Source organism: Pagrus pagrus, assembly GCF_965226575.1.
Source record: "Pagrus pagrus genome assembly, chromosome: 3".
Lineage (NCBI taxonomy): Eukaryota > Metazoa > Chordata > Actinopteri > Spariformes > Sparidae > Pagrus > Pagrus pagrus.
The window spans coordinates 28,526,333-28,538,458 of NC_140187.1; the positions used below are offsets into that span (position 1 = coordinate 28,526,333).

The 12,126-nt window shown below is 41.9% G+C and overlaps 1 protein-coding gene across 8 annotated transcripts in view; it reads right to left on the bottom strand.

The window, feature by feature from the left end:
• Positions 1-12,126, bottom strand: part of foxp1b (forkhead box P1b) — a 167,108-nt gene that overhangs the window by 118,310 nt on the left and 36,672 nt on the right. For 7 of the 8 annotated variants that reach the window (XM_084349393.1, XM_084349395.1, XM_084349397.1 and 4 more), the window contains one exon: positions 7,820-7,863. The exons of the other annotated variant lie outside the window; for it this stretch is intronic. The gene's annotated coding sequence lies outside the window, so the exon portion shown is untranslated. The remainder of the gene's footprint in view (positions 1-7,819; positions 7,864-12,126) is intronic. 8 annotated transcript variants of the gene reach the window in all.

Here is a 12,126-nt window from a genome sequence, read left to right on the forward strand (position 1 = left end):
AAAAGAATGTTCAGCATATTTGAGGGGGAAAAAAACTGGAGACATTCAATAACTAAATGTGAGAAAATTAAGCCAAGGAAGTCACATTACAGCACCAAGTTAAAGCTAAATCTAACCGCCAGGGCTATGGCCGCTTGTTAGCAATAAAAGCTAACAAAAAAATGAACGATATCATGAAAAAAAAAAAAATCACACGACCTTGTTTCACCGTAAACTGCTTTGTAATCCCGACTTAAACACACTGACTAAAGAGGGACGGCAGGTTGCTGTATCTACATGTGTACATTCACAGATAAGGAAGACACGCAGCCTGTGAAGCTTCTGCTGCTCCATTAAAAGCCCTCAACGGCCCAAGTTCCTCCATAAGAGATTTACAGGGATTAGATGGTGAAATAAGGGCCTAATCTTTATTTGACAGGCAAGCCAATCTCTGGCTCACTGGTCAACCCCTTGCGGTAGGCCCCTCTCTCACAACTCACTTTCACCGCTACATACCTCTGGCTCATTTAAAACCACATCTAGCGTGCACATTGTGCCTTGTATGAGCTCTCAATCCAATTTTCTTGCAAAAAAGTATCATTTTTCAAGGGAGAAGTGTGCAGATGCATAGTGCTACAAAGGCTTATTCCATAAATGATGTCCTATATTGGGTCACAGCCTTACCTGCTTGTGAGTACATCTTTATGGCTATTTCCCTTCGTAATTTTCCCTCTTTTTTTTTTTGTCTAAGCTATCCCTGATTGAAAATCTAACCAATTTCCATGTGCAGTTTAATGACAGATGGAAAGAGATATTTCATGGAGATGTATAGTCGAGACTGATAAACTATTAATCACACTGCTGGACAATGACACCAGCTAAATTTAAACGCAAGGTGAAAAAGCGTCGAGTAACAGCCTCCCTTATTCCTTCAATTATTCATTACCGGGGGCTGTTATTGCACAGCATATAGAATTAAAAATTGGAGATTCCTCTTAATTACAGTGTGTGGTGGTGGTAGCTACAGATGTCACAGCCTGTACTGACAATCCTTCACTATGTTTAACCCTGTCACATAGTGGCCGGGGCCTTCTCCTGCCCTGCTGTCCTTCTTCTAACTGTCCCTTTGTGTCTCAATGTCTGACCTACAGTATCACTGCCAGGATGATGGAGGAGGTGTGAGAGTGAAGATGTGTTCAAGTAAGAGCTGCTTACTTATTGTAATGTATATGTAGTGCAAAATATCCAAAGTATATCTGTTGATGATTGTAGTGCTTTTGCATTACATTCCAACACATCGTGTTTCTGTTGGTGGCACTATTTTCTTTGTCTGTTTAGCTACCCAAGTGTTCCTTTAGTAAAGCTGTGGCAGAGAATTCCTATAAAAGTAAAATCTACCAGACACCAAAAGACATTTGCACAAGATTTCTGATCAAGATTTCTTATGGTTTTGTCTCCCCAAAGCCTAAAAATCCTTTTTTTTTTTTTTTGAAAATGTTCAGTTTGGAGCATTTCCTGGGGAGATAAATGATATACCATCATTAATAAATAGTAACTTTACAGTTAATTAAACTTAAGTTAATAGTTATTTCACAGTCAACAAACAAGCAAATGTTTTATACACCATTTAATTGATTAACTGTTTATTGTAAAGTTGCAACCGATGTTTATAAACCTTTACAATTGCTTAATAAATGGTTTAGGAAGCCTTTCATTGTTTGTTAACAGTTAAATAACTATTATGTAACATTCAATTACTTAGAGATTTACCATTTATTAATGATGGGTATACTAACGTTTCACAAAAGCAGTTTTTCCACCCCCAAAAAATATTTTTAGGTTTTGGGGAAACAACCCATAACAGAAATCTTGTGTTTTACCTTTAATTTGAAATTCTGGGGTACAGATGGTAAAACACAGCTAATTTCAGTTTACCTGTGGCTCCATTTTATCTGATCCTAATGTTTGGTTTGCTACAGACCTTAGTGCAGTAGTCTCCGCTATCAAATTCTCTATGTTTGTTGGCTAGATTATCCTTCATTGTGACTGGCTGAGTGAGAAGAAATTAGCTGTCACTCAGCTCGGCTTTACTGAAACAGCACAGCGTACAGCACCTTTTAAGAAGTAAACACCTTCTGAGCACCTTGCATAACTTTCACTTTGATTTTAAATAGTCGGCAACAACTAAGAAAAAAAACAGGCTCAGCGCTCAGTGTGTAAACACTCGTTGACATCTGTGACTACAAATTAGTCAGGATTCAGTTGTGTGGTGGAAGGAGAGCGCACCATTAGCAGAAGCTCTGTCAGGTGGCAGATTATCTCTGCAAGTGGGCTGTGTCAGTGGTTTACTCTCCTCTGATTTTGCCTGTAACTGCAATGAAACACAGACGTACGAAATAGGCATGTTCCTGACGACCAATTTCACATCGTTTTACCAGAAGCTTAAACTTACACTAATCAACTAGTTTTAAAGTAAACAAACACACAGAAAACCGTCAGAATTGAGTACAATTTGACTGATACGGTTATATATTTTTCAACCAAATCCTTTTTCCGATGCTGTTGAACTGTGAGGCACTTTGCTGACTTTTATTCCACGATTGGTCGTTGTGTTTTGTAGGATCATGTGCCATGTTAATAAAACATGGTGCAAACACATTAGAAAACAATATTCAACGCAACAAAAGACTGGATTTAACCGCATTAAACGCAATTGCATCGTCGACGCAACAGTTAGTACAAAATAATGCTGAATGTTCTCTCTCCTGTCCCGTTATTTGAGAGGCAGTCGATTGCATTAATGGATGTAAATGAAAATCAGATTAGAAAAGACAGATATCGATGTATTATGTACGATAATGACTCTTTTTCATGGTAGGTTTATGTCTAAACAACAAGCATACAAAGTCTGTGGAGTTATCACATGTCAGTTTCCTCTGACTGGCATACAAAGGCTTTGTTTGTGTGCTCCACATCCTCCCCTCAGTGTTTCTCCCTCACTATCTGTCTCTCTTCCTTGTATCGCCCCAGCTCGCAGCAGCAAACAGAGTTGTACGCAAATGCTAAAAGCCATAATGCATTATATTGTTTGGTGTTAACATTTGAATATTTAAATGGTGTGTTTTAGATCTAGATGTTCCCATTTCAATTTCCATACACTGTGCATGCTAAACGCAGACAGTTAAGTTAGCCCACATGGCGGGTTGAAGACTTTGTGAGCATATTTGCATCTTTTCTGTGCAATATTGGTTTGACACACCGTCGTTTTTATGATGATGTTCTTGCTTTACACACACACTTGTTAACAATACAAGTTACCTATGTTTAATAAATGATGACTGTATGTGGCCTGTGTCAGAGCCACGGAGCTGAATGTGTGAATCACCCACGTACATGCCACTTAACCAAATTGGCAAAGCTGATAAGCCATATTTACATAGCAGTGTTGCTGGGCGTGATTACTATCAGTAAAACTTCCCCCCACGCTTTAATGGAAAGTTGGGATAGAACTTAGTGTGGGTTACAGCTGCCCTCAGGAAAATAGCTCAATTACACCCGTGCATATAAACACTCATGTGGCTGTCGGAGTGGTAAACAGATGTGGGGTGACAGTCTGTAGTACATGATCAGTCAAGCAGCTGTTGCTGCACCTTCGTTCATTCACTTGTTCTGGTGATGGATTCCTATTTCTCCCCCCACAGCTCGCCATGCAGCCACACTATTTGCTTACGGGGCAGCGGCAATGGGCAGATTAAGCTGCTGAGAATATCATTAACATGTTCCCTGTGTAAAGCTAACGCCTGCCGCTCTTTTACTGTCACTGTCAAACACAACAATCAGTTTGCGTGATCGTTGATGGACTGAGTATCTTTCTTCTCTCCTCTTCTTTCCAAACTGAAAAAAGACAGCACAAGAGCTTTCACAATGATGTCATATGATGTTATTTTGTCTTGGCGTGCTGTGCATTTGTACTCACACAGTGTATTGAAAAGGACATCGCCTTTGGCTGTTGTCTCATTGGGAGCCTACCTGTCACACGGCTGATATGACGCTCTTTGAATGCGGCGCGTACATGTGATCAGAGCTGCAGCGAGCGCCCCGCATGACAAAGTGACTAGGGGTGTCAAAGCAGCCTACAAACAGGCCTGTCCTCTCCCAGACAGGAAGCTGGGAGCAGCAGAGGCGCTGCCTTGTCTCATCTGCCAGCAGCGCTCTCTGCCTCGTCACAGCAACCATGTCTGATGGTGTGCACAACTCCATGCTGGACGGCTGTTTTGATTTCAGCCTGTGTGACACATCTGTTGCTTGTCACGTTGCGTTGTGCCTGTCTGCGAGCTGAGCGCGACCGGGGCAAATGCGACTCTCATCCTTCTGTCCGTGTTTACAAACAGGGCTCGCGCTTACAAACCGGCCAGCATGGTCCACATCATGTGGAAGGTCAGGAGGCCTTATGAGACACTACGTGCACCTGTGCAGCTGGTGTCACAAGCTATCAATCCTGATGCAAGTGTGTGGTGTGTAGGCTGTAGAGTGTGAGTGCTCTGTATTAAAAGATGCATTATCTGCTAATAAAGCCTGAATGAAAGCTCTAGAAGTAATTGCAGTGATGATTGTATATAATAGGAAAAGAAAAAAGGTATGGATCTTTGTCACTTTATTATCCTTTAAGTCTTCTCCATCACGGTCTGATGTTTTTCTGAAAATAAATTATTTCCCTGCGTTGTCTAATTGGGAAAATTTGCTACAGCTGTAAATCAAATCTCCATCTAAGGTGCATTCCTCACAACGTGCTCTTTATGGACTTTTAAAGTGCTTTGCAAGAGCATTTAAACAAAACTACCAAAATCAAGGATATTCTATGCAAGACTCCCACTGTCAGCTTAAATACATGAGCAATGACCATGGCTAATTGGATCCATCCCGTCCATCCATCCATCTATGAAGTACACATGCTATATCAGCGAAAATCCAACGACATTGTTTCACTCAGCGTAAGGCAGGCCCGGCACTAAAGAGCCAGAAAGGTATTTATTAATGGGTTGTTACAGTAGCTCAGGAGGGCTGCATTCACAAGTGCTTCATTTCTATGTCCTTGTCTTTCCAATCAATATTCAAAAGTGCCTCGTAATTACACGTTTAGGATTCATTTACATGCAAAGTGCCGGTGTGGACATAAATTGCAGTGGAAAAGTTCTGTCGGTGAGATTTTTTTTATTATCATTATTTATTTGTGCTTATTTTCACACACTTTACCATTTGTATTATTTATCTCATCATTATTATTTTCTAATATTTGGATAAACAGAATAATTTCATTTGACACGAAACTAAAAAATAACAGCAAAATGAGAAACCTCAGGTTCATCTACTTTAATAATTTGCATGAGCACCAAACCCCAGCCTGTTATGTAAATGCAATCCCTCTTAAGAGGGTGGGGAAAAATTTGAGATGGCTCATTTACATTGTCAAATAACACAACACTCATACTTTCCATTTACTATCAGACTGTTTTTGCACTAACGTGGAAATGATCAGCGTGTGTATTTCCTCACAGCCGAGCCGAAGCAAACAATAGCGCCGCAATACAAACTGAAAACGGGGCTGGGATGGCGTACAACGTGATCGAACACCGTGACTGCCATTCTGACCGGCCTCGTCAGACCACAAGACAACACGTAGCAGCGCAGGCACGGCAGGGAGGCGCAACGCTGCTATGGGGCTCTAATATATTCAAAGAGGGATCATTTACTTAAGGCTCGCATCCAAGGATCAGTCTGGCCTTCATTAGCCTCAATCTGACACGGATGTGAACAACATGTTGGCTTGCCACATGAACACTGCCCCTCCTCCCTGCAAAACCCCAAACACTCAACTCCCCTCCCCTCTGTGAGACCTGCACAGCAAATTCCTCTGGAAATATCACAGGTTGTTAGCATTCCACAGAGAATTTTACATGGGTGTACACTCAGGCCTTAATTAGAGACACTATTTGATCATTCAGCAGCTGGGCTTTATTAAAAATACGGGTTCACGTCGGCCTACAGTCACCCCCGGCTCACTGTGAAAGAGCTCGCAGAGGCAGGAGAGTGTATGAAACGAGAAAATGAATATTCATGACCTGATACATAGGGTCCCTGTACGGGAAATCTACACCCCAGCAAACCAGTATGTACACCCAGTTTAGAACAACATCTGGGTTTGCTGGAACATCTTGACGATATTGGTATTTCAATTCATATCACTCAGTGTCATCCGCAAATGAGGAAGGTGGGAGGATTTTGTGTGGGGTTGTTCTTTTTGTTTTCACTTTTATTTTGAAAAGCTGGCCTGATAAACAACTTCAGTAGGGATTCTTTCTTAAATCATTGTGTTAGTACTGAGAGTTTTAATGTCCCCTAATGGATTGATTATGTACATTACATACATGTATACATAAATACATGTACCGCCTATACTTTTTTGGTGATTTTAACCCTATTCTGGCAGCCAGCATCAAGTGCCATAAACCATTTGATTCAGGAGAACCTTAAGTTTTTTAATCAGGCTTCTTACAGACATTTATTATAATCTGTGGTTTTCACTTAAATATAAGCAAGTAAGTAAGTATATAGAAAGGTTCTCAAATCGAAACAGAAGACATTGAAGCAAAAGTGAGAAAAAAATCATCCCTTGAACATGAACACAGCTCAGTGAATAAATGCTGCAGATGCTTGTGTGATGGAGTAATCACGTTCACAAACAAGACATGTGTGATATCACTGAAAAGCGTAGAAACTCTGCTTCATGTGAGTTTTTAAAGCATGTGAATAGGGTTAGCAGGTCAAAAGTTATTAAACACTTTAGAACAATAGCTATTCTTAGCCTGTGACACCTACTTTCTTTGCACATGCTGCTGTACAGTACTGTCCTGTACCATTCACCTTTCTTTATTCTTTACCTTTAACTCCTTTGTTCACTTCTTCTTGCCCTTGTTCCTCACTGTATATATATATATTTCTGTGTAAGTACACTGAGAGCAATGTCAAATCAGAGTCATATCGTTGTATTTGTATATTTATTTGGCCTATATAGTACATTTTGATCCTGATTCTGATGGTCTAAATGCTGTATCCAGAGCTTCTTTTATCCTATCTCTGAAAAACGTTATGTTTTTAATAAGTAATATGTATTTGACTTATATTTAAATAATAAATACCTGCAACCTCAATCAAAGCAGCACATTATGACCTTTAACAGAGGTCCACTGAAAGCCTCAGCCTAAATGTCAGCACAGAACCCGAAGAGAGGCGAAGAGATGTAAACTATATCTGACCAAGGTCGACAGGGACCATAAAACAAACAGCGGGTTTAAGGTGAAGTCTTCCCTGCGTGAAGGTTAGCCATGTTTTGTGTTTACACTACACTGCAGGCTTTGAAATTGTTTTGCAGTGTGGAGTCTGCCCGGGGTCATTGTTTGTTTTTGACGTGTTTATACACCACACAAGGAGTAATGACTTCTAGGATAGTCAGGGGGATGCAGACACGATCCAGCATGCGATCTGCAACTTTCTTTGCTTTGCAGGTTCACAGATGACTCTCAACGGGTCAACACCGACCTCGTCACTGTCAGCGTCGTTCAAAGCGATGTAAATATGCGACTGCATCGGGAAGTGAGCAGATCGGTTACTATGCAAAACCTCTCTTATCATATCAAACTCACAACAATTTCCATACAATGCCCTTCTTTAAAAAGACATAAAAGCAGTCTGTTCAAATGTCAGAAAACAATGATGAGTTTAAAGCAAAGCTGATACATCGGTAGTGTTTCTGTGTCTCCTGACGTGCACAAGAAGTACTTACTTTGATCTGTGGCTCCACAGGATGTCACCACTGGAGTCTCCTGGCTGGACCGGCAGGCAGCAGATATGGAGGGGAGGAGAGAAGAAGAGGAGAGGAGAGGAGGTAGGAAGGAAAGTCAGGGGGTGGGGGGAGGTGTAAACGGAAAGAAAAACAGAGAAACAGTGGAAATGATTTGAAACATGAAGGTGAGGAACGTTAAGCAAACACAAGCACCTTATTACAGCGGAGCCACCTCAGACGGTTGATGGGTGTGTGTGTGTGTGTGTGAGCCTACACACACACACACCTCTGAGTGTGGAGGGACACAAAACAGGTCGCTTTCAAATTAATTTTCATCAAGGCAGAATTAAATAGGTCTCACAGTGTCCCCCCCCTCCCTCCTTTAAATATCTGTGGATACATATTTAGTATCTCAAACGAGAACTCCCTTGATTAAACAAATAATGACACATTCCAAAAACTGTAAATGAGTCCAAATTAATTTGAGAATTGCACTAATTGCATTTAAACACTGCTCCTCCTAACCTTAGATCAAGCACTTTTTAATTACTGCCTTCTGGAGACTGAATCCCTGCAGTGTTGATGGGAAAATATAAACAGTTTTACAGTGTTTATTATATTCATATCATATATAAATGACGCTCCAGCAGAGTGAACACCCAGGGTATTAAAGTGGCTCTCACAGTGGAGCTCTGTCATTCAGTCCCACTGCCCCGTGCCCCTTAGCCTTAACTCCTTCCCTCCGTTTGCAAACACAGAGGGAAGAAACAGCAAAATGTGTTTCCTGAAAGGGAGGAGAGGTGGAAAAAGCCCATCCTGCCCCGAGAATCACTGCCGCCCCACCAGAGCCGCCGCCACTGGCCTTTCTGCAGAGGCAGCAAAAGTTCCCCGAGAGGGGAGTGTCTGCCAACTCAAACAGGGCTCATTCTCCTCTCTGTGGGCCGCCAGCCGCCCATGTGGGCCCGCACTGGGCTTCCTGAGGGCTCGCTGCAGCTGGAGCACTTTGAATAAAGGTAACAGCAATGTCACAGCTACTGTAAACTTGCTCGGCTGCTCCTGTCAGCAGGACGTTCCCAATCAAAGCAGAAACAACCCCACCTAAAACACAACAGTTCAATCCTTTTTTTTTCCACCGGCCCCAAGTCCAAACTTCCCACGAATCACAAAGAGAGCGCACAGGCGAGAGGGCAAAAAACGGTTCCCTGATCTTGCCAAACAAAATGCCAGGAGAGCGGGGAGTGACATTCAGCTCAGGGGTTTAAAAATACGAGCAATTTGAAAATGATTAGAGTCTTATTTTATTGTTGAGCGCCTGACACAAGAGAGGAAACCAGAACAATCAAGCCGACTGACTTTTTTTTTCCCGCTGAATTTAGAAACACTAATTAGTTTTGCTCTCGTAAAGCCAACCTGAAAACGACCAATTAGAAAGTGAAAATGAGACGTGCAGAGGAAACAAGAGCTTGTCATCTCCACTGTTTAAGTCCCATATGCACAACTTTGCTGTGATGACTTTCACACGCACACACACACACTCAGGATGATTGGCATGCCGCCTACTAAACCTGGTGTCACGTACACACTCTGACCAGTTAATGGCACTTTAAATCAAATAGCATTTTGCTTAAGGAAACTATTACAGATCTGTATGGCCACATCAAACCTGGGCAGAGCAGCTTGGCCATGCAGATGTCTGAAGCACCAGGCTGGGAGAGGATACTGACCACAGCACCAGCTGCTCTCAGCTATAGACCTCACAGGTGCCTTGTTTCTATGAATTTCCTCTTTCAAGGGTACTGGAATAATTCCACTGCATGAAAAAATGCTTCATAGAAACCTTCATGTACTTATATCTCACGCACATTACACCCGCTGAGCACTGTTGGCTCATGTTTAGCCCCTCGTTAGAAATAAAAACTTGTGGAAATTATCTTCAGGAATTTCACTGCTATTCCCCGAGCAAAAGGTGGCGAGTGTTTCATCACTGTCGGACTGAAGACGGATGGGCTGTCAGTGCCTTCCCCTGTCCACCATCCAGCTCCTGGGCTGGGAAGTGGCTAAAAAAGGGCCGGGGCTACGCTTTGCAGGCCTGCGCCTTTTACTGGGAGTAATTCTCAGATGCCAGGTCGCTGCCAACGTCCTTGCAGCCAATGGCAGAGAGGCCAGTAAGTTCACATTAACTGCAGAGTGTAACTGCGCTGAACATCTGCTCATGAATGAGAGCGCTGCCCACTAACTCAGCGAGTTGAGGCCCGCTGATGAAAAATTCAACGTTCTCCTGGCTGGCACGCTTGTTTTGCACTATTCTCCTGAGCCCCCAGAATTATATTAAGAGAATTTCAGCACGGCCTGGTGTATCTGAGAGAACAGCTGGCACTGAAAAGGGATCTGCCGCTCGGCGAGAGCTCGGGGACTTCACACGGGATCTGCCTTCTCCTACACCATTTGTCCTTGAAGGAAAAAAAAAAAAATACGAGTGTTAAGCACCCAGGTAATAAGAAGAAAGCAGAGGCTACATTTAGCTGATTACACCACCCATGTGTGCTACAGCGGACGGAGCATAACCGATGAAGACATGAATCGATATGGAGTGGAAAGAGAAGACAGAGGGGCAATTGTGACAATAAGTAGCTCCCTCAGGAGACCTATTCACTATACCTCTCCTTTGTTTGGCTTGTTTAGCTCATTAGATTGTTAACTAGGAAGGATCTGCCCCCAACCCCACAATATGGAATCAGTCTAATCAGAAACAGAAGCAGCCGGCTCAGGGGGGCGACTACATCAAAGACTTTGGAAAGTATGAAGGCAGTCCCACAATCCTGTCCTTCAACCGCTGCAATTATGTGCCTCATAAGTTTGTGATATAACCGGAAGGACAAAGTATATCATTGATTATTAGATAAAGACGGCTATTTTACTACAAGATCAAATCAGAAAATCCTCAGTAACTCGGCTCACACACGAACTGACACAGCCTTTCCTCTGAAGATGATGAAATAGTTTAAAAATGTGAAGTTTAAGGAAGTGTTGACTCCGAGCACACACTAAGAATAAAAGATTACCACACTCTGTAATTTCACTTCTGTCTTTCTCAGAAATACAGTTAACAGATTTCTATATGTCAGCACACAACACAACCTGTGAAACTCATTGGTGGTTTGATCTTAATCTAGTCTCATTTAAACAACACCCCAAATCATGTGGAAATCATCATGGCAACGGCCCGTAAAACAGAAAGGATGTGTGAATATAATATCGCCAGTGAAAACCAAGAGGATGTCTGGAGAGAAGCTCATTTAGCCGGTGACAAATGACGGCACTTTGTCTTCCTGACAAGATCCCTCCTTCATCAAATGTCCAACTTCACATGGAAATAGGAAATCACACATTATCACACTGACAAACAATTACAACCATGTCATTAGCAGCAACCCTGGGCCTGAAACCATTAACAAAACACAATGTTGCACACCACGCTAGCCATCAGAAGAAACACAGGATGTAGATGAAAAGACACAGATAAATCAATCATGACACAAACAACCTGATGCGAGTTAGAGTTTGGGAAGGATCTAAGTGTTGGGAATGATAACAGGCCTGTGCGCCAGCTGAATAAATCACCAAATAATCTCCAGCAATCAAAAGTTCCTCATCTCTGAATAAAGATTTATGCCCACGTTGATGACAGAACAGTGCTCGCCATATATTAAAAGTCAACACTTTAAAGGAGTTTCTCTCTAAGTGACTTAATCAGATACAGAGCATTAGTATCTTTTTTAATACATCTCCCAGTGTCAGGCGGCAAATGAAAAAGCTGGCCTCTGTAAATATGACTGCTTACTTCTAACACAAACATTGTTGACACCTAATGTAATTTCAGCGGGACATCCAACTGAAAGCGCACCAGGGTAATATAATGCTCTTAATGAGAATTCCTTCCAGCTTGAGACCTTGGCGAGATAGCCATAATGCATGGCTTCTCTTTTTAATAAAATAATTGTTACAGTTATTAAAGATGAATCTCATCACAGTCGAGATGACAAAATAATTCATTACCAAAACCAAGGCTTTAAATAGCTGCAAATTATGAAGCCCTACCCCCCACTACCCCTCGAAAATACACTTCCAGATAAATGGGTTCGTTATTTCATATAAATATTAGATATATGCTGCCCTTGAAAGGAGAGAAATATTGCAACTGTCCATTAGGAAGTTTGCAGACACACAATGCAGTGTGCACAATAAATCAATACAGAAAAAGCTATCAATAAACAACAATGATCCAAAACTGTGAATAATTTGATTTT